We start from the raw sequence: 23,387 nt of genomic DNA, 5'->3' as shown, positions 1-23,387 counted from the left end.
TGCACCCAGTGTGCTGTGCATTTTGCCCATTACAATTAGCATGATTGTCTCAGTGCTAGTTTGTGCTTCTCCATCTGTTTGCAGCCTCCATCTGTTATTTCTCCTCTTACAGCCAGTTAAGTCTAAGGATTTAGATAGAGCCAAGAGATGTGCTGCGAGTTGTCTGCGGCAGCAGGCACCTGTGCTCAGCCCTGCTCTGGGTTTGCACCATTGACTGCAGCCAGACTGTGATGCCTGACCCCTTCCTACAGATGGAACAGCAGCACAAGTGATGGTGAGGGCAGTAACAGTGGAGCTCCTTGATCTTGTGGTCCACGTTCCAGGAAAAGCTGCTACGGCACAAGCCACGCACTATCTCATTTTGATTGCCGGTAATCACAGAGCACCACAAGGACATCTTGGAGAGTAAATTTAGAAAGGACTTTGAAATCTTTCAGACAGGCAAAGGATAATATTGATGTTCATACACTGCGAGAAATACTGCACAGGTAAGCACCATTATTTTTTTGGCAGCTCAGACGAAGCATCCCTTATCACAGCTGAGGCTACAATGCAAGAGTTAGTTCCTTTCTTAAGCGTGCAAGCTGAGTGTAATTCTACCTGAGGAATTTGTTTGGAAAGGCAATTAAAACTTTGCACAGTGAAACTTTGTGGACAACACAGGAAGCAGTTTGCCACCTCCTTTACCTTGGTCTTTGAAAGACTAAAAATACCCACCACGATGGGAGGGCTTGAGTGGTCCTTGAAAGAAGGGCTTCTTCCAATGCGTGTGCAGGCAGCAAAGATCATCATTGTCTGGTCTCGTGGCTCAGAGAGAGACTGAATGCAAACTAATTGTATACAATAAAGCAGTTCTGAATTAGGTCAGCAGCAAGTGGAGAAAGATCTTTTGCCCTTTCATCCAGTTACAGTTAGCCAGTGAGTTGTTAACACCCTCCCTCTTGTATATGAATCTTCGTAAATTTTGTGATGCCCCGGGACCACTTTAACACTGCAGGTGAGATAATTCAAGCATTTCTTTTAGCCAGTGGTGTTCTTTACTTCATAACATGCTAGAGCTGAGCATGGGATCACAGAATGACAGAATATCCTGAGCTGGAAGGGACCCACAAGGATCACTGAAGTCCAACTCCTGTCTCTGAACACACAAAAGTCCCACCAATCCCACCAATCCCACCATGTGTCTGAGGACATTGTCCAAAGGCCTCTGTCAGGCTGCTGCTATGACCACTGCCCTGGGGAGCCTGTTCAGGGCCCAGCCACCCTCAGGGTGACGAACCTTTACCTAAAATCCAACCTATCATTACCATCATTACCTAATATTCAACCTGTACCTCCCCATGCTCAATTTGCCGCCATTCCCTTGGGTTCTGTCCCTGTTCAGCAGTGAGAAGACATAGCAGACCTGGTTTAGCAGAGTAATGGTAATAGGGGATGACAGTGGTTCTTTATTTTCATTCTAAAGTATCTTTAGGTTATATTATACAGAAAGGCAGAGAACCTGAACACTGAGTGAAAACTTTTATGCTCCACAGCTTGCAAGAAGCCATGGCAAGAATCATGGAAACCCAAACAATCCGGTCTCAACTTCTCCCACAAGCCCATGTTCCACAAAAGCTCCTGGCTGTCACTTCATCCAGCAACATTCAAAAGATCACCAAAAATGTTTAAGTGAGCATATCCCTGCATCCAGTAGCTCCTTTTGGTTTCCAAGGCAAAACTAGACAAGCCTCCCTCCTCCTCAAGACATCTGTGAGTGGGGGGAAAGATAACATCTTTGTAAAGCATCCTTTCAGGCTCTGCCAGGAGATTGAAATGTGGTCCCCCAGGCGTGCTAGAGCACAGCTACCCAGGGTCTACTCCTGCCCTCTGGATTGCACACTCTGCATTATTCCCTTGCAGATCACAGACCTCCTGTGTGAGGAAGAATGTGGTGCCAAGCCTCTGAGATGGACTCTTGGGTGTACCATAACAGGGACAAGTTTAAGAAATTCTTGGTATCCATCTTCTGGTTTCCCAAGCTATTTAACTTTTATGATAATATGCTTTTTTCAGTGATAGGCTAAAAAAATCCCAATCCCCTGATGCTAACTCTGCTATGCAAAATGGAGATTGTTAATTTGCTGGTTAGGAAAAGAGAACATAACTTGGTTTTTTGGAATATCATCTTCCAGATACTTAAGCATGTGCTTAACTTTAAACCTGTGAGGCTTTTTTGAAGACAGTAGATTTATTTACATCAGCACATTACTGAGTCTTCATAGGATTAGGGCTGCCATTAACAGCCTCAGCATCCTGACAGTGTTGTTTCCTAGTTTTGCATAGCAATAATGGTAAATTTGTGCCTGATGTGATTTACACAGCCCATCATTTGCCTTTGTCTGTGAAGCTATAAATCAATGTGTATTTTTTTCCCAGACTGATCCTCAGTCTGACTCTCCGAGTCGTAACTGTGATTATACTTGCGCCTTCTTTTCCTTCCAGGTTTTCTTGGGTGGTTTTTACCCAGAGAACAATTCATGTCTAATTGGGACAATGAACTTTGTCTTTTTTTTTTTTTTTTTCCTGCTAAACTTTCTTCAACAAGCTCACTTCTAGTTAGATCCTGCATTTCCCCTTAATAACTTGAAGCCATCTAAAGTAAACAATTTTAAGCCGACAGAAAAATGAGCCACATGTTTTTCTGTTCCCCTCTCCCCATTGTCCTTCAATTCTTAAAACTAATGGTACTGAGAGATTAAACTTCATCCTACAGTCAGTGACCTATTCTGCTGTTTCATTTTAATTTTTCATATCTCTCTCCCCCCATTTTGGCTGGCACTCCCCCCAGGTTACACCTTACATCAAAGTATACATCATTTGCTCTTACTTCTTTCTGCATGCTGCCTCTAGGCTAGGAAATTGGCACAATGCTGCTGCTGCTGCTGAGAGCTAGCCATTTTCCTTTAGTCAAATGTTTTTTAGCTTGAAAATGTCAATACAGAGATAAGTCATAAGATCAACTCTTAAATATTCACAGGCTGCTTCTTTTGTTTTGTTTTGCTTCTTTCCCTGTGTCACAGTGTTATCCAGGGTAGCACTTTGCTGGATGCTTTGCACATTTTCCTAAGAAATGTTTCTCTCATTAGTGCTTAAGGAAGTACCAAGAGTTAAATTTTTCATTAGGAATTCTTGTGCTGTGTAATATCCTGCATGCATTAGATACACACAGATATTTCCCTTATGGAAAAATCCTATAGGGCTTCACAGAAAATTACAAACTTTCTCATATAATTTTTTAAACCACCACGTAAATGCAAACATACAATGAAACATATTCTATTGAGAGGGTTCAAAGAAATATGTGGAGAAAAAATAACTCTCTAACACATCCTGTAGCGTTTTTTGAGTAATTTCTATAACCCTATTAAGTTTCTTTAGAGCTCTGCCAATTCCACCCCGCCGCATGTCCGTAGGTTTCTTTTGGAAAGAGCACAGAAACAGGACCAAAACACTGCTCTGCTATTTCTCTCTGTGAATCTATACATAATAAGATTTTTCTGCTACTTCCAGTCCCCCTGGTGGCTTGCTGAAAACTCATCATTACTCTCCTCGTATCTCTTTTGTTTAGCAAATTTGTGTAAAACAAATTGTATCTGCTTCTTGCCTACCCATCTGTCCTTTCAGTGGTGGAAACCACCACACACCCAGTGAATTACATCTACCAATGAAATTTTGCCTCTTTGGCATGTGTTTTCACTGTCTGCATTCATCTGGAGCCTCACATTCCATAAATTAAGAAATTCTTGGTATCCATCTTCTGGTTTCCCAAGCTATTCAACTTTTATGATAATATGCTTTTTTCAGTGATGGGCTAAGAAACCCCTAGTCCCCTGATGCTAATTCTGCTATGCAAAATGGAGATGTTAATTCTGATTGTTAATTCCCAGACTTCAGTGCGGGAACATTCCCATCCTAAAACCCATGGCATAGGAGGTTATGCCAAGCTGACTCAGCACCAGGGCAAGGTGCATGGAAGGATTGGAGCACCAACAGTGTGAGGAAGTGAAGAACCAGAAGTTCTGACACATTTTATGACCAACAGCCGCTTGCAAATTAGTGGCAACCTGCCCGCACAAATCACAGAATCACAGAGTGATTTGGGCTGGAAAAGACCTCAAAGACCATCTGATTCCAACCCCCCTGCTGCTGGGGAGGGATTGGGTATGAAGCTGGGTAATGACCGACAGCACCATGTCAAGGGTGAGTGGGCTTGATGACACCACATCACACCATCCCCTGCTAAACTGTTCCTATTGCTGCAAGACTGAGAGCAATCATTCAAGTGATTAAGGGCAAATGTGGCATGGTATGGGAGGTTGGAGAGGATTGAAGCCCATTCTGACATTTGCTCTATGATTATCTTATGCCTCAGTTTCCCCAAGGGATGTTTCTATGCAGTTTTGTAAATATCTGTAGTTGGAACTTTAAAGTTGAAAAGATAAGGCTGAGCTCTAAGTTTTTGCTTTGCATAGGATGGGCAGAGGAATCCTGCCATCCTGGCTGAGACAAAAAAAGCAAATAATAAGTTCAGTGTTAATAATTGCTATATATTTCTGAGTAAAAACACTGATGTGATCTCACCAGCTGGTTGATTTAATATAAATATTCAAATGCAGAAACAGTTTATTAAACAGATTGGAAATCATCAACTTCATTATTGTAATAGAGCAAATACAGTATCTTGATTTTCAATAAATGGAACAATCTACCGTATGCTGAATCACTTGCTGTCTGTTGCTATGTTCTATTAAAAAGAAAATAATGATTCTAACAGAATGTCATGTAGCCACTCCAGGAATTAATAGAATTAGTGCAGCAACCTCAAGACAGAATATAAATATTCTATTGAATTATCAATTAAAACCCCATAGCAATAAAGGTAAACTACATCAAATAAGTGAACAGAAATTATAGACTATTTCCCAAATTCTTGTATTAGTCTTCATCTTGAGCCTGAAATGAAAATTCTTGAGAGTAACAAGTATATAATTACTTGACATTTTTCTTCTTCAAGTCATCTCAGGAAAACAAATTACATGATGTAAGTGCAGCTCTTTGGATTCATAAACTACTGGCATAATGAAGAAAACACTGGGTAATTATTATGCATCAAGCATTCATTGATGTTAATTTTTGCTCAAAAGATTGAGACATAGATCATTTTTCAGTTTCTAATATGAGTCTGCTGAAGTTTTGCTTCCATCAAATGCTGTTCACCCCTGTTGTAGGAAAAAATTGTTTGGTTCATTTCCCTGGTTTGGCTGGACTTTTCTTCTGGCAGTCACTTGCAGCAGAGCATCACCCCTACAAAATGCACCTTCTCCCATATGCCAGTTGTAATTAGCTCTGACACCACAAAAGTGAAGTAAAATCACAAAAGGCAGAGGAATCCTTTAACATTATAAGTGGGGAAAAGAAGAAGAAATTGAGACAGGGATAATATCAGAGACAAAAAAATCCTAACCTCTTAGACCCTGGGACAGTAGTCGGTTATCATTTTGAAGTGGAAATTCATGGGGATGAGTGTAATGCTTCCCGTTCCTCTCAAGTTCCCCCATGTGTTCAAGATATTCCAATTTCATGCATTACACAATTCCCTGTCTCCATGTTCCAACCACAGCCATTACAGGACAACATCCACCACATGGCAGTACTTTCCAGCATGGTCTGGCTGCTGCTGTAGTAAAAAACAAGAGTGTAAGAATACAGGTCTGTAATTTTTCCAGTGTATCCGGGGAAAAAAGGAAAAATAAATAAAAAACAAAGAAGAAAAAGGAAAGAAAAACAGAATGAGAAGAAAGAATAAAAGGAGAAAAAACGTAGAAAGAAAAAATAGAAATAAAGATGCAGATAAAGAACAAAACACTGAAATGCCATCCAATAGAAATAGTATGAAGTTCCAGAAAACTTAGTTAACTTTTTGGTTCGATCTTTAATATAACCTGCCTTGGGAAAGTAATTTTCATTTCGTGCACTTACATTTCTTTTCGTATTTCTTCTCTTTCCAATCTATTTTTATTGCAGGGCTTTTCTAGCTGCAAAAAGGTGCTAACAAAGTGAGTCAAAGTTTGCAGGGTTTTCTGAAGACTGTAGCCAGTGGTATCACAACAATCCCTATAATGGAAGTTTAAAGACGTAATGGGTCTGTCTCTGACCCTGGCCCCTTAAAAAGTATTTGACTGATAACTGTTGAAAGAAAAGGGCTGGCTTTATTGACTTGCTTCTTTGAAAAACAAGAGACAATAAAGATAACACTATTGTGTAAAAATTATATTGCTCACTCTTTTCTTGTTGGATAAAGGATTTTAAAAGAGAAAAGTTTCAGTGAACAAAGGTTTTGAAACAACAATTAGAAATACTCATGGATTTTTTTTCCCAGATATTTATAACATACCTTTTTTGGAATTCTTGCTTTGAGCCCAAATTTAAATGCAGGTGTTGATAGAATATCTCCTCCCTTTCCCTTTCCCTCTTTCCTTCTTTTCCTTTCCCCTTCCTTTTCTCAAAAGGGATGTGTGTTTCCCTCCATTGAAATTTCAGCTCCTGGTTAACAACTCTCATCCTCTCTTTTATGCAATTCTTAGAGATTCCTCTAGGAATCACTTGTCACATTGAGCCACCAGAACAAAGAATTATTAACACATATTCCACTGAGGATAATCTTTGCTCAACTGTCTACTCACAAAGGGCATCCCTCAATAGCTGTTTAGCCAAACTGTGAAAATTATTTGGAAAATGTGTGTGTGTGTGGGAGAGGGGGATTAGAGTAGGTCAGGAAATTCGTTTCCATGAAAAACTTTAAATAGTCTGCTTCAGAGGTTTCAAAATAAATTAATTATAAACCAACAGTTGTGAATGACCCTTACTTTATATCACCTTGATGGGAGTTTTACTTTGTGTTTACTCTTCTAATATTTCTGAATATTTCTAAAAATTATGATCCTGACATAGGTATACATGTGCCTTATACAACCCATCACAAATTTTCATAGCTCCAGTCCTCCATCACACACTCTGGACATCTCCTGACTTCACAGAATTGCAGAATCAGGGAATGGTTTGGGCTAGAAGGCATCTTGAATGTCCATCTACTCCAACTCCCTTGCAGTGAGCAGGGACATCTTCAGCCACTCCAAGCTGCTCAGATCCCCACCCAGCCCAAGGCTGAATGATGACTGTTTATTCATATTTTCCATAAACTGTGCTTCCTGAAGTTTATGTCACATACCAAGAGGAAAAATATAAAGCCCACCCAAAATATTTTCACAAATATTAAAAGCAGAAGCTGATGAAAAGGAAGTATGATACGCAACCTGCTTTTCCCACTATTTTCCTCCCATCTCCATTTCGCATTATTCTCCCTGCAGTAAAGGTAATGGATATAGTTCTCCCAGCCAAAACATCTCTACATTTTGAATTTCCGAATTTGTGCACAACTTTCTTATGCATTTGGTGAAAAGAAGCATCTTCCTTTGAATAACTGCAGACAGAAATGCCGTCAGAGTAACTTAATGCTAAGTGCAAGGCAAAGTTATTTGACTTTATCAGATACCTTGGTTTACATCTGATGTTCTTGAGTCATAGGAGGGTTGGGTCGGCCTGATTTGGCAGCTGGTCCCAAACTTCTGATTTTTGTGCCAGACACCAGCCCAAAATTTGGCCTTGGGCATGTCACTTATACCATCCTTGCCTCTGTGCTACCATCAACAAAATGAGATCTTCCTTCTCTGGGGGAACTGTGAGAATTAATTAGCTTGTGTTTGCCAGAACTTCTGAAGTGCTAAGCAAATGCTGATTAGAATAATTTTACAGGCTTCAGAGGACCGCATATCTCAAGGGATCATGTGGAGAACTCTCGATGGGGAAGTAATGCAGCACACTCAAAAATGCATTTGCAAGACTTTAGTCTATGTTTCACTTGAGTGGATTCATATTTTAAAAATCTTATGGCTCTATTCTTTCTAACCCTGCATACTTCATATCAACTTGTGTTTAATCTTGCATGCAGAGGGTGAGGAAAGTGTCTACAAAGCGGTCCTTCCTCGCTCCCCTAAGGAATAATCTACTCTCATCGCCATAGCATGTAACTGCAAAGACCAAAATAGCCTTGCAAAGAAATGAGTGTTAAGACTTCCCATAGGGAGTTGAAAGGAGGAAGAGCAATGCCTCGACCAGACCATGGGGTTATGGCTGTGGTAACCTGAGAAAATGCAGAGCAGCTCCTTTTGCCTTTTGCATTTTTGGAACGCGAGGCTGGCCTCGGGGAGCGTCTCAGTCGCTCAGCATTTCCTCCTGCTTCCCTCAGGCTTCTTTGCTTGTACAGTCCTAACAAAGGAAGACTTATTAGCTCAAACTACAGAGGAGTGCTATTATGGGGCTTTGGGCAAGAGCTGGTTTATGTCTGGCAGACTCGGAGCAGGGGCAGGGTGGGCTGGGCCTCCCTGCGCGCACCAGTGCAGATCTACCCTGATGCGCTCGGCAGCCCGGGGAAGCTCAGGCAGGAACGAGCAGCTTTACGTGCCACAAGCATGAATTCCCTCTCTGGGAATGCTTCTGGTTCAGTGATTAATTTTTTTAATTTTTTTTTTTTTTTTTAAGTAAAACTGAACCACGGTAGACTTTAAAAGTTACTTAAATTTGATCTGAATATAGTAATTTATGCTTCTCTTCTGGAACACCTCAGTATTCCTTGTATTTTCCTGGTTCTTACTCTGATTCCCTAAAGGGCCAGGCTTGGAGAATCAGGTGTTTTGAGCTGTCGGATACTAAGGGATTTTGGGTTGGGTTGGGTTCCCCTGACATGCCCTGGGCATCAGAACTTACCATTGCAAAATAATACCTAAACATACTTTTGAACATCCATTGTTTTCATTTTTAAAATGAAGTTACTCAGAGCTGTCCTGGATCCAGCTTGCTTGCCTCATGTCTGCCCTCTCCTCAGTCTGAAGAGGGAAACTGTCCAACGGAAGGATTTAAATGTGACACACAGGAGAAGCAGAATTGGTTCCAGGTTCTGCTGGAATCAACCAGCTTCACGTTTGCTATATGTCCCTTAATCTCTCTATTCCTTGATGGCTGATCAGCTAAGTCTGAATAACAGTGCTTTTCTTCTTACCAGATATAGTGGATAAGTCAATTTTGAGATCATAAAAGAGCTGTAGAACTTTAAATTGTCATAGTTTTTTGTGAGCCTTTTTTTTTGGCGGATTTTAGTTTATTTATTTGTCTGTTTGTGATGGATATTCTGATTATTGAATGTTTTGCCCTAAAGAATATTTATGTCATTTCTTGCTAAATTAACTATTTGCTCATAGTGAAAGTGAATAAAAAAGGCAAATACAAATTATTTTTAAAAAGCAGAACAAAAACCTCCTTCCTTACCCTAAATTTCATTACTTAAACTTTCTGTATCAGCACAGTCCAAAAGTCAAAGAAATAAGTGAACTTCTTCCCACTTGTTGAAAATCAAGCCCTGGGGGAAAAAAAAAATTATGCTAACTGAATAAACAGTCCTATTTGGTATTCCTCAGTAGCCATTCTTTAATTTTCTTTAAAGAATATAAATATTTCCATAACGAAGAGAAATTCAGTCCCTGATTTATTATTGTTTAGTTTTATTGTTACAGACATGATGCAGATCTGTAGTCACTACCCAAGACACCATTGGGATGACACACATCCTGCTGTATCCAAGAATAAAATTAATTCCCACATTTTTAACAGGTTTGGGGTTTTAGGAATCTTTAGTACTATTCTATCACTGCTGCTGTTTCCTGCTCCCCTCCCATCTCCACATTTCAACTGCTCTGCTCAGAATGTGATAACTTGCCCAGTGTGCCTTGAAAAGCCTTCAGACCTTGCAGTCTGCTTCCCTGTGTATTTGTTCTGTTTTTTTCTTCCTCTTTTCCTCTTTTTGAAAGCTTTCCCTTAATGTATTTCACCTAAAATTAATTCATTAGAAATTTAGGAAAGCTGTCCAAGATCACTCTTGAGAAGTCTCCTCTGCTGTCGTGCCTCCGGGTGAATGTTACACCTGCATTTTATTTCAACAAATTGTGCTGAGCTGTATGTGCACCTTAAAAGACAATCTGCTTTGCAAGTTGAGAGTGAGTTCTTATGCAGGGAGGGCGGCAGGGAAAAAAAAATTAGTCCTCCTCTTTCTTCTCTGTGACTTATTTGACCTTGAGACTTATAATGGCATCTCAGACAAAATGAACATAATCTAATGGACAGCGGGGAAGAGGGAACGGCTGGGTACATCTGTCGTATTACTGGGCTGTCTGAACAGTCAATGAAGCAGGTCCAAACCATAAGAGGCCTGTTCAGTTTAGCTCCAGGGTCTGCAGACAAGGAGCACAATCATTTATCTTTATTTACTGAACTCTGCTTTCTGTTAAAAAAAAAGGGGGGGAAAAAAAAGAAAAAAAAAAAAGAATTGACAGGTTGACAAAAACCCAACTTGGCGATGCCCACTGCACTGAGATAAATGCTATTCATGCTCTGCAAAGACAAGGACAGCTTCTCATGCCCTTTCTCCCATTCCAGTAGGCACCTATTATACAGTGAATAAAAGCAGCCCCAGACACCTGTACACTGCTTGCTGTACTCGGCTGCCTCAGCTGCTCCACGGACAATGTTGGTGCTGGGGGGTTTCTGTGTGCTTGCTTTGCTTCTTTGTATTTCTTAAGGAGATACATATATGAAACCAGAGAAACTAACATTTGTGGTTTTACTTTTTAATTTTAATTTTTTATTTCTTCTTCCTTTTCTCTCATTATTTCTCTATTTTCACCTCTTCCTTCCTTCCTTCCTTCCTTCCTTTCTTCCTTCCTTCCTTCCTTCCTTCCCTCCTTCCTTCCTTCCTTCCTTCCTTTCTTCCTTCCTTCCTTCCTTCCTTCCCTCCTTCCTTCCTTCCTTCCTTCCTTTCTTCCTTCCTTCCTTCCTTCCTTCCCTCCTTCCTTCCTTCCTTCCTTCCTTTCTTCCTTCCTTCCTTCCTTCCTTCCCTCCTTCCTTCCTTCCTTCCTTCCTTTCTTCCTTCCTTCCTTCCTTCCTTCCCTCCTTCCTTCCTTCCTTCCTTCCTTTCTTCCTTCCTTCCTTCCTTCCTTCCCTCCTTCCTTCCTTCCTTCCTTCCTTTCTTCCTTCCTTCCTTCCTTCCTTCCCTCCTTCCTTCCTTCCTTCCTTCCTTTCTTCCTTCCTTCCTTCCTTCCTTCCCTCCTTCCTTCCTTCCTTCCTTCCTTTCTTCCTTCCTTCCTTCCTTCCTTCCCTCCTTCCTTCCTTCCTTCCTTCCTTTCTTCCTTCCTTCCTTCCTTCCTTCCCTCCTTCCTTCCTTCCTTCCTTCCTTTCTTCCTTCCTTCCTTCCTTCCTTCCCTCCTTCCTTCCTTCCTTCCTTCCTTTCTTCCTTCCTTCCTTCCTTCCTTCCCTCCTTCCTTCCTTCCTTCCTTCCTTTCTTCCTTCCTTCCTTCCTTCCTTCCCTCCTTCCTTCCTTCCTTCCTTCCTTTCTTCCTTCCTTCCTTCCTTCCTTCCCTCCTTCCTTCCTTCCTTCCTTCCTTTCTTCCTTCCTTCCTTCCTTCCTTCCCTCCTTCCTTCCTTCCTTCCTTCCTTTCTTCCTTCCTTCCTTCCTTCCTTCCCTCCTTCCTTCCTTCCTTCCTTCCTTTCTTCCTTCCTTCCTTCCTTCCTTCCCTCCTTCCTTCCTTCCTTCCTTCCTTTCTTCCTTCCTTCCTTCCTTCCTTCCCTCCTTCCTTCCTTCCTTCCTTCCTTTCTTCCTTCCTTCCTTCCTTCCTTCCCTCCTTCCTTCCTTCCTTCCTTCCTTTCTTCCTTCCTTCCTTCCTTCCTTCCCTCCTTCCTTCCTTCCTTCCTTCCTTTCTTCCTTCCTTCCTTCCTTCCTTCCCTCCTTCCTTCCTTCCTTCCTTCCTTTCTTCCTTCCTTCCTTCCTTCCTTCCCTCCTTCCTTCCTTCCTTCCTTCCTTTCTTCCTTCCTTCCTTCCTTCCTTCCCTCCTTCCTTCCTTCCTTCCTTCCTTTCTTCCTTCCTTCCTTCCTTCCTTCCCTCCTTCCTTCCTTCCTTCCTTCCTTTCTTCCTTCCTTCCTTCCTTCCTTCCCTCCTTCCTTCCTTCCTTCCTTCCTTTCTTCCTTCCTTCCTTCCTTCCTTCCCTCCTTCCTTCCTTCCTTCCTTCCTTTCTTCCTTCCTTCCTTCCTTCCTTCCCTCCTTCCTTCCTTCCTTCCTTCCTTTCTTCCTTCCTTCCTTCCTTCCTTCCCTCCTTCCTTCCTTCCTTCCTTCCTTTCTTCCTTCCTTCCTTCCTTCCTTCCCTCCTTCCTTCCTTCCTTCCTTCCTTTCTTCCTTCCTTCCTTCCTTCCTTCCCTCCTTCCTTCCTTCCTTCCTTCCTTTCTTCCTTCCTTCCTTCCTTCCTTCCCTCCTTCCTTCCTTCCTTCCTTCCTTTCTTCCTTCCTTCCTTCCTTCCTTCCCTCCTTCCTTCCTTCCTTCCTTCCTTTCTTCCTTCCTTCCTTCCTTCCTTCCCTCCTTCCTTCCTTCCTTCCTTCCTTTCTTCCTTCCTTCCTTCCTTCCTTCCCTCCTTCCTTCCTTCCTTCCTTCCTTTCTTCCTTCCTTCCTTCCTTCCTTCCGCCCCTTCCTTCCTTCCGCCACTTCCTTCCGCCCCTTCCTTCCGCCACTTCCTTCCTTCCTTTTCTTTCTTTCCTCTCCTCTCCTTCTTTACTTCCTACTTTCCTTTTCTACTTCTTTCTTTCATTCTTTCATTCCTTCTTTCTTTCCTGCTTTCATTCCTTCTTTCCCTTTTTTCTTTCTCTCTTTTTCTCAGCGTCTCCCTCTTTCTCTCTTCCCCTCTGCTCACAGATAAATTGGAACAGAGAGGGGCATCCCACAGAGGCCATCAGTAGTAGATAAAAGGATCACAAACCTGAGGGAGGACTGTGGGCTCTCTTACACATGCTGCATTATAGACCAGTCAGAAATTCTGCTTAATGGCCTAGGGTGCTGGTTTCACCCATATTTTTTATTTGCTTTTGACAAAACATTAAAGCAAAGACATGAAGGTTGTAAGGTGAATTCTGCTCTTTGACTAAGGAGGTGTAAATTCATTGACTGCCAACCTATTCCTCCTGATTCAGACCATTATAATTAAGAGGAAAAGAGAATCACAGAGATTTATATTCAGGAGGGAGGTGGCCTTTTTTAGCACTTATATTCTGAGGGGGAGATTTCTGTGGTAATGGGAGACATGAGGCATTCAGCTCTCACTGACCTTCGCTGGAAGTTGGGTATCCAGCCATTCTTTCTGCATTTGAACCTCTCCCTTCCCCCAAGGTGATTGATGGCTATCTGGATAATGAAATTCATGCCTGAATTTCTGACTCTGCCACAGACTTGTTGTACGACCTTCATCAAGTCACTCCAACTCTGCAACCCATCTTTTCTGTTCTGCAAAATGGAGGTGGCCTGCCTTGATATGGGCCAGCACCACCCCAGGCCAATGCTGTCAAGCAGGAATTCCTATGGATTGTCTCACTGGTTTCCCTGGGACACAACTTTCTACAGCCACTGCATGTGCCTAGGCATGGGTGGATGTTCTGTCTGGTGCTGCTAGGCTTGGTTATTTTGGCTGTGGAATTGCTCCACGTCTTCAATTTTATGACATCCTATAAACATGAGATCATTTTTTTACTACTACTACTACTACTACTACTACTACTACTACTACTACTACTACTACTACTGCTATTCTTATTCTTATTCTTATTCTTATTCTTATTCTTATTCTTATTCTTATTCTTATTCTTATTATTGTTATTATAGGATACAGTACTCCTAGGCATGAATGTTTAACTTAGAGGATGTGCATTTACAGCTGATATATTTACAACCCTCCCCCAAAAAGCCAAAAAGAGTCTCCAGGGCTGTGGTGAGTCTCCCTCAAAGAGTTAATTTTTCAGGCAATATGGTTTGCAAGAATTCAGTTTGGTTTTTTTTCTTATTTTTGCCAGGCAGGATGTTTTCTCTCCCGCCTTCTTTCCTCCCCCATCTCCCCCCACTTCTCTTTCCTCCAACCCTGATTCATATGGAGCTGAGAAAGGAGACAGCTGGGAAGGATTTGAGCAGAGAGGTAGGATATGTATCTGAAAGTAATTTGAATAGTTTGTGAACCATGGTGTCCATTGGCTTGTAACACCTGGCTGTGTCAGCTGTGTCAGGTTATGTCATGTTGTGGAGCTCACTTTGACTGATGCAGCTGGATGGGACTAGGCTCAAGCTGACATTGCAACAACCCGGGGAAACTGAAAAGACAATTTTCTGTGAGCGCACCTGAAAAACCAGGAACTCTTTGCATATCCAAACCAGCAAAGGTTTCTGGCTTGTCCTGAGCTAAATGTGCACCAGCAGCATGCCTGCAGTCTCTGTGCGCTCAGAGCTGGGTACACAGGGCACTGTCCAGCGCTCTCCCTGATGCAGAGCTGTGTTTTACTCCCTGCTTAGCACACTTCACCTTCTGAGCAGATCCTGGAGGTGGGAATGACAACCTTGCCCTGAGACAACAAGGTTGCATTCAAAGCACCTTGCCTCTTTCTGTTGTGGGGGTATTTTTCAGCATTTGGCAGCTTATTTGAGAGGGAATTAAACTTCTGTAGTGAAGCAGAGAATATGCCCCAACAGGCAGCACCTAAGAAAAAGTAAATAAATGTGGGTGTCATCTGCTCCATATAGCAAACCCCATTTTCCTGAGAAGCTATGTTTCTAATGGAAAATAATTCTTAACACCTTTTATTTACACTTGAGTAACATCCAGTAGCCCCCATCACGGCATGAAAGGTTTAAACCTGATTTGAAGCCACTGCTGCAGGAGCCAGGGTGTTTCTCTCTATGGGAAGTGATGTGTTTACTGGTCTTAGACTCTGTAGAGTTTGCTGGAGAGACTATTGCTTGTCAAAGAGCAGGCAGAGTGCTCTAAACATGTAATTTCCTATTTTGGTATAATGTAAGGGGTGTTGAAAGAGAGATGAGAAAGATTTTGACAAAGCCCCTCTGCATTGCGATGTCTCTATTTCCCCATCTGCAAAATGCCAAATGAATAGTATCACCAGGATAAGAGGGAAAATTATCAAGTTCAGTCTGTTTGCCAGCAAGCCTGCCTCCACTAGTTTCAGTGAAATTATCCCTCTCTACAGAAAAGAAGTATGTAATTCAAACATACCCCCAAAGCGAGCTCAGAATTGAGAAGCAGTAAATACCTCATAATAGAAACATGCCATATATTTCTACAAAACAGGCTGCAGACTGGGCTGTCACTCATTTCCTCTTTAGATATACAACATACCTGGAAATGCACAAAAAAGAGAGAGGCTTAGAGCACACTTCAGCTATTTATAGCTGCCTTTAAATCCCTGGTCATTCGAGCATTGAGGGAAATGGAAGGAACAATAGTAAAATATTTTTGCAATGCAGATTTATACTTTAAGTATGCTTTTTCCATGAGCAAAATAAAATTATTTCCTCTTCCTATTACCATTAATGATAATTTTAATTGGATGACCCTAGCAGAAATGCAACTCTTCATAAAATAAGACCCACCAGAGTGAAGTAACTCATCTAAAATCAATATATCTACCGCTGTTAATATTCTATAATTTGATATATATTTATGATATATGCATTTGAGATATATACACCATTACAGTTATGCTCCTTTTAAAAAGGAGAGAGTGTTTTCATTTTTAATACCTTTTGCCCATGCAGAGTCTCCAAGGATAAAGATTTTAGCATCTGCAGGTAAATCTGATTCCATTATCATGTGCCCTTCAGTTCTAAGCCAATCTCCCTGATAATCTCTCTAAAGCTGCCAGTTCCTGTTTGTGAGGTAAAGCAAGGATGAGAGCATTCAGGCAGTCTGTGGATGGAGACACAACATAAAGAAACGTTAAGAAGATGTTTTCTCTTGCCAGGATATCTCTCTGATTGAGCAAATTGGTTAAGCATGTGCTTAACTTCAAATACATCAGATATCCTTTTGCACTTAACTATGCACCAGCCTAAAACTAAGCATATTTTCAAGTGTCTCTCTGAAAGGTACGTGAAAGGGGAGGGGCAGCACTGATGTCTGGTTGAGTCAGACATTCCTAATAAGCCTTTAGATCTCAACTAGCACTGGAAACTTTTTCCTTCCTGTGAAGCTTAAGGACTTATGTGAAGATTTTTTCTCCCCCTTAGTAATTAATTCGGACCCCAACAGCGTGAAGATGGAGAGAAAAGGACCCTATTAAGACTTGATATTAAGTTAATAGCAGGTGACAGTGACTTCATCAAAAGCCCTATGCAAAACATCAAGTAGATGGAAATTTCAGTTCTGGTACATTACTCAGCTGAGTATCATCAGACCTGCTTATCAGGGTCACAAAGATTATTTGTACATTATAAAAAGGATCTGTCCATCAAAGTCAGTTAAAAAAAGGAAAAAAAAAAAAAGAGGTGCTGTTTCCATTTCAGATTCATGCAATCAGACCCAACTAGGAGATGATCAAACCAAACCAGGGGATGTTTTCCTAATCCCACTAATGAAAGTAACCTTCCTTTCAAGGTTCACATCCATTAAAGGATGCCCCTTGGGTGTGGGGTTCAGATAGTGAACACTGAGCATCTTGCCTGCTTATGTATGCTTGCAGCAAAAGAAAACTGAGCAGCTGGGAAAAGGCATTGCCAAGTGTCCTAAGAAGAAATATAAAGAGCTGAAGCAGATATCAAAAACAGAAAGGAAATTTGTCTTTGACAAATTTAATCTTTACAAGTGACTGGTAAAGGTAATGACTTAGAATTAAACACTCTGGTTGCTTTTCATTTCCTATAAGTAAAGAGGACTCCTTAATGTTTTTAGTCATAACTGACAGTGCTTTAGGGGGCTGCATTTGATAATTTCAAGCTTCTTTCCAAACACAGCTGATCTGCAGTGAGTCCTCATGACTCCAGTATGGTCTTCCTCTGCCCTTTCTGTTCCCTGGGGATGGACACACAGACTCAGCTGGGCATCCCTCTCCTCCCTGCCCCTCCAGTTTGACATGGATGTGGAAAAAACACAGGCTGAGAGAGCAGGGCCTGCCCAGACTGTAGAAGGGAATGTTCCAGGGGGACCTCACTGCTCCCTTCCTTAGAGGGAGATGATAAAAAAGAGGGAGAGTGACTTCTTACACACGCAAACAGGATGAGGAGGCATGGTTTTAAACTTAAAGAGGATAGATTTGAATCAGATATGAGGAAAAACATTATTGTCTGTGAGGGTGGTGATGCCCTGGCACAGGTTGCCTGGAAAAGTTGTGGCTGCCCGGTTCTTGGAAGCGTCCAAGGCCAGGTTGGATGGGGACCTAACCAGCCTGGTCCAGTGGAAGGTGTTCTTTCCAGTGACAGGGACTTGGAGCGAGATGATCTTAAAAGTCCTCTCCAGCCCAGGCCATTCTATGATTCTGTAATATATCAAAGCATTTTGCCATGTATCCATCTCAGAGATTTGGTGTTGAGTGCACCAAACAAGAAGTGCACCCAACTTTAGGAAAGTTTTCACCTTAGGGCACCAAATTAGTCAACATCAAATTTTGGAAAATGTAGCCTTTTGCTATTTTTTTTTTCTTTTTTGTCCTGTGGGATTCATTTTCTTTCTGTGGAATCTGTGGCAATTTTCCTTCCTTTCTTTTTATTTTCTGATTTCTAAAAAATATTAGGCATTTTTTAGAACATTAGTTGCTGAGGAAAAATAAGTGTCATCCATGTTTATGTGCCCCTTCACAAAATCCACTGCACTCACCTGGAGTCCTGGCTACTCCCATGTTAGCACTCTGTCTGGCTAGCTGTCATTTGAAACAGCTTCACATATCATACCTGCTTTCAATTATTTCAAATTGACTATTGTTGAAGGGCACATGGGCTCCTGATATCTGCTAAGGCTGTTCCTGTGTTTTGACCTCTTTGTGTGCCATATTGCAAAGTGAGCTCAAGAAAATGTCTCAGGGCTCTTTTAAATACAGAGTATCTTTATCTCTATCTTGCTTCTGCCCTTCTGTGTCACACAAAAGCCAATAGGACAGTTCTGATTAATACAGTAATTATGTGGTTATTAAAAACAGTAATCATCCAGGAATTATCCAGTGCTGTAAAAATCCCATAGACAGAAAATATATGAACATTTTTAAATTGAGCATTACAATTGTCTGCATATGCAAGAAGCAAAATGACACATAAAGAATTTTTAAGATCCCAAGGAAGTGCTCTGAACATGTTAAGAGAAAATAGTCTCCTCAATCAGGATGGAAGTTAGCACTGTGAAAGGAGACAGATCCTGATTCGTCCTTTTGAAAGATGTTAGTGTCTAAACAGTAGCTATTAATGAAGAGCACCAATTTATAGCACATGTGTTGGATAGACTTGCACAAAATTGGGGCCATCTGAGGAGTTTATTCATCCTTGCACAGCTCCTTCATTTCCAATTTCTGAGGCTGTTTTAATTTGTTATCAAAGTAATCGCTCGCTCCAGCTGGAGTCAGCAGTGTGTTTTGTTGTCTATGGGCCTGGCAGACTGTTCACTTTGAATAGCATTCTGTAAAGATCACCTGTTCTGCATCTGTGATGGTTTTCCAGGTGCCAGGAGGTACTGTTTTCAGATGAGAAGCAGCAAAAGGAATATGCAGACAATGCGGTTCTGCAGCTTTTCAGATCTGCATGGGTTTCATCAGCCACGAGCGACAGACAAAGGGAAAAAGGAAACAACCATGGCAAGTTAAGAAACATAGCAATGCAGAAAAATAATCTGGTTTCTCCTGAACAACAAGGTGATGTTAACTCAGCCGTTTCTCAGATAGCCTGGGTTTTGAAAGGATTAACATGATCTCTATTGCCATATATTTAAATATGTATGAATTTCGCACACTACTGCATAATTATAGATATTTGCATGCATGAAATACCTGTGCAAAACAACCTGTTTACTAGTTAGTTTTGAATTTAATTTAGGTCTAGCACAACTCCAATTATAGATCATTGGAGTGAGAGTCTACAAATAGCTTCAAAACAGAGAAAAAGGATATTGTGCACAGTCTTGCAGAGCTACACCCCAAAAGCTGCACCATGGAGGACCCCAGACTACAAATTGCCATCTCCTTCCACCTGAGGCAGAGAATGGCTGCCAGTTCTTAAGGGAGGAGGGATGTCGCTCCCTATCCAAAGTAGGGAGCTCATTGACAGTGACCTGAGCATCATTTAGGAGGGGGAGAAGTTCCTAAAATACAGCTTAACTGCATGGTGCTCGTGATGAGCCCACAGGAGGGTCTGCAGAAGTCCTGCACTGGTACAGTAGCCAGATGAGGGATGGGAAGCCAAGCCTCAGAACCACTGTGCTGGCTTAGGAGCTGCAACAGAGGGTTTAACTGGGAGAAAAGCAGTCTGAGGCAGGAGTTTTGGCAAATCAGATCAGGAGGTCTGAGGCAGGAGTCCAGATCTGCTCTGGGTAGCCCACATAGCAGGTATAAGAGTTAAACTTTTTTTCAGATCATTGAGTGTACAACTGTTTTTGAAAACACAGGCATGGACCTTCGGGTAACAGCAAGGCCAAATAGTCAGGCTCCTAGACTCATAGAATCATAGAACTTTTTGGGTTGGAAAAGACCTCTAGGGTCATCAAATTCAACTTTTGACCCAGTAAAGCCAAGCCCACCAGTACCCCATGATCCCAGCTGCCACATCCACACAACTTTTGAGACTTCCAGGTGATTCCGTGTGTCTGTGGAGCTGGTCTCATCAGTCCTGAGAACAGTTCATCTGCTGTGTCAAAGGTGCTTGAACTGACCTGGCACATGAATTCTGGGACTGCACAGTCACCATCCCTCAGTCCCTTTGGTACAGCTATCTGATAAGAAGCATATCTGAAAACATTTTTAGAGAATTTGAGAAATCTTATCCTATCCTATCCTCTCATATCCTATCCTGTCCTGTCCTACCGTTCTTCAACCCCAGAGTTAAATGCAGGAATTTATTATCGAATGACCTTGTGACACTAGCTTTACATTAATTCTTAAAATTTAAGAAAAATCAACCAACCCAACAAAACTCTCGGCCACTTGGTGGTGTGGTTCTGTACAGTCACACAAGACAGGATCTATCCAGGAGATAAAAGCTGTACAGGGCCGGTGACCTTGCTTCTGATATGCCTGTGTACCTAATGAAGTAATGAAGAAGGTTTCTCAAACCTGAGCTATAAAAACCTGAAAGTGTGGAAAAACAAATCTGGGTATGCTCCTGATGGCAGAATGTCAGTTTTTCACAGTTGACCTGACAAGATTAGCCAGGAATTGACCATGGCATCTACTCTTCCAGATGGTATTGGGTCCCACAACATTATCATGCTGGCAGCCATGTCTGTATCTCACATAAAGGAAAAACATTGCAAAACCTGTTTCTCAGGAGGGGGAAAGGTAAGAAATGATTTTTGAACATCTGAGTTGAAAATGCTGTGTAATAAACATAGTTCCAGGGCTGGCCTGCTTGGTTAGTCTGTTTTCAGCTTTCAGGCACCACTCGAACTAGGGTTCCCACAATAACTGGGCAGTGGAGGACTAGAAGAAAAATGGAGCAAATGGGATAATTATAGCTAATATGAGTCAGTCATGCCCATAGTGAAATCTATGCCAGTTTTGGTTTTGAACTAATTGCTCAGTGATTATTTCTCTTCTGAAACCCACAAGTCAAGAATTATGCCTATTTTGAAAGATGCATCTTGCAGAAGAGGTTATTTCAGAAACCAGTCAGATGAAAAAAAGGCTGGCAGATCCACAGGGTTTCACTAACTACAAAAAAAAAAAACCCAAAACACTGTGTAGTACGTCATTTGAAGAAATCAATCTACTTGAAGAAATCAAGTAGAGTGAGAGTGAGGATACCGAGAACGCAATAATACTTTTATCTGTGATGAAGGTAATGGCCAAGTACTGCTTTGTGATAAGTAGAAGGTATGTGATAAGTAGAGGAGAAAGATAAGTCTCAAATGGAAAAGCCACGAGTGAGTTTTCAGATCTGTCCACATACCTGAAGATAAAGGTCAGAAGAGAGAATAGCTATCAGCTGGTACACACCGTGAACATTGTTTTTCTGTGTAAAGGTCTGCTGTATCAACTCTCAGACACCTCCTTAAAGGATTATTTCTTCTGTTTCTTTTTCCAACCTATCATTTAAGCTGGCATCATTTTTTTTTTCAAGGGGAGAGCTGCACAATCAGCATGATGGTATTTTCAGAGTTCTCTTAACTTTCTCATTGCTAATTCTGTGTGGCTTTCAGCAGAGCCTCCTTTCCCACCCTCACCTCTGTGACTGCACCAGAGGGATCTGTCCTCCACACTCTCCTCCTCTCCTGCTATAATCTCCTTTGGAAAGCAGAAATCAAAGTCTCTTCCCTGCACTGAGAGATCACAACCCTTCCTGCCCCTCCTATCACTAGACCCAGCTCAGATTTGAGCATTTGGGGCAAAGTTGATAAATAATAGAAAAATAATTTGCAACACTAAGACTATTGTCATTCTGCTTTGACATGGGGCTCCAATATTTCTTGAATGCCATAACATTACCAAAATTTAAGTTTGCCCCAAAATCTCCTTTCCCTTCAGATTCCCACATCACGATTGCCTGACATAGAGTACATAGAAACAGGGCTGTTCTCTTCTCTTTCCACAAAAGATTAAAGATGAGGAAACAAGGAAAAAAAGTCAAAAATCCTCAAACATTAATGAAGATATTTTAGGCTATTTTTATTTTTCAGTCAAAATAAATTTTCCCATTTTGAAATTGACCTTGCTATTTAAATTCATCTATAACTCATTTTAGAAACACTGAAATTCTTAAATTTAATATGATAAAATGCTTCACTTCAAGAATAGCAAGATCTGGTACATGATATAAGACATATTACGTGGATAATTATAGTACAATTAAGGCATTATTTAATTCTAAAGAAATAATTAAATCTATAAAAAACCCATTTTGTTTCAGCACCTGCATTTTGAGAGTGTTGCATTTTTAACACTTTCCCAGAACACTCTGATTCAAATGCAACTGTTTTTTTCTGATAAGAAATAATTCTGTTGAAAATGTCTTGCCCAGCTTCTGTCTGCAGCATAAAATCTCCAAGATAATCCATACACTTGCTGGCAACTATATCTGAAGTAGGAAGAAATGACCAGGCATTGAGGCTGAAGTGCTGCTACCACCAGAAATAATTTTTCCAAGTTAAAATTTGAGACACGTTGAGAGGACAGCATGGCAGAACCTGGCAGTATTTTCATCCATACTGTGCGAGTTCTGTAGTTTGATAGAAGACTTCAATTTCCAGGGCTGTCATTTCAGCACCGTTCATGAGCATCAGATTCATTAAAGTGTTTTAACAGGTACCACAAGTGTCTCTGAGCACAATCCAGTGAAGAGCAGCAAAGACATGCTTTGGTGAATTTGGCCAGGCATCATGATATGTTGGTAGCATATTAAGTCAGAAGCAGAAAATCGACTTCGTTCCCCTTGAAGTAAACACACACCACGTACGCTGCTGATTGAAGCAAATTAAAGTCCTAATAGTGCCTGCAGGGCGGGTTTGTGAACTTGTAACCTTGCTGTTTATTTATCCATCTCATACGACTCTCAATTTCTATCTACTCTTATTTTCAGGCGTTTTACTCATCTTCCTCCTTCCTACTCCTCTTGCTGAGAGGCATCATTTTCCCCACTCTTGATGTGTTTATTCTCCAATTTGGTTAGAATTTTTTTCTCTATTTTTCTATATGGAGCTGTGTATTTTTTTTAGCATGTAAAATTAATTAATTTTAGGAAGCAATTTTTTTTTTCTTTTTACCCCAACCTGAACTCCAACCTTAAAGAGGAATGAAGCACAAGGAATCTCTTTCTCACCCTTTCCCTCTGTTTTGAAAACTGAAAATTTAGTATTAAAGTTGTCCTGTCAAATTTTGACCAAAAAGGAAAAATTTTGTTGGTACTACCAAGAGAATGAGCTTTTACCACTGCTTTAAACTCACAAAACCCAGAAATGATGGAACAATTCTGAGACAGTCTGCATTAATAAGATCTCTTGGTTGATGTTTTGGGCAAAAATTATTCCAGTAAGACTGCATATCACACTGGCCATAGCTACAAGGCTCTAAGTCAAGTTGAAATTAATTTTTTTCATTTAAATCAGCTGTTCAATCTCATTGCAACATGGATAAACAGACCCCTAACTGTATACTCAGAAGAAAGATTGGTGCTCATGCTCTCTGAATACATCCCCTCCGACTGCAAGGTGACATTAACAGGTGATGTGTGAACACAT

Source organism: Geospiza fortis, unplaced genomic scaffold (genome assembly GCF_000277835.1).
Source record: "Geospiza fortis unplaced genomic scaffold, GeoFor_1.0 scaffold49, whole genome shotgun sequence".
NCBI lineage: Eukaryota > Metazoa > Chordata > Aves > Passeriformes > Thraupidae > Geospiza > Geospiza fortis.
This window is presented reverse-complemented; position numbering follows the sequence as displayed.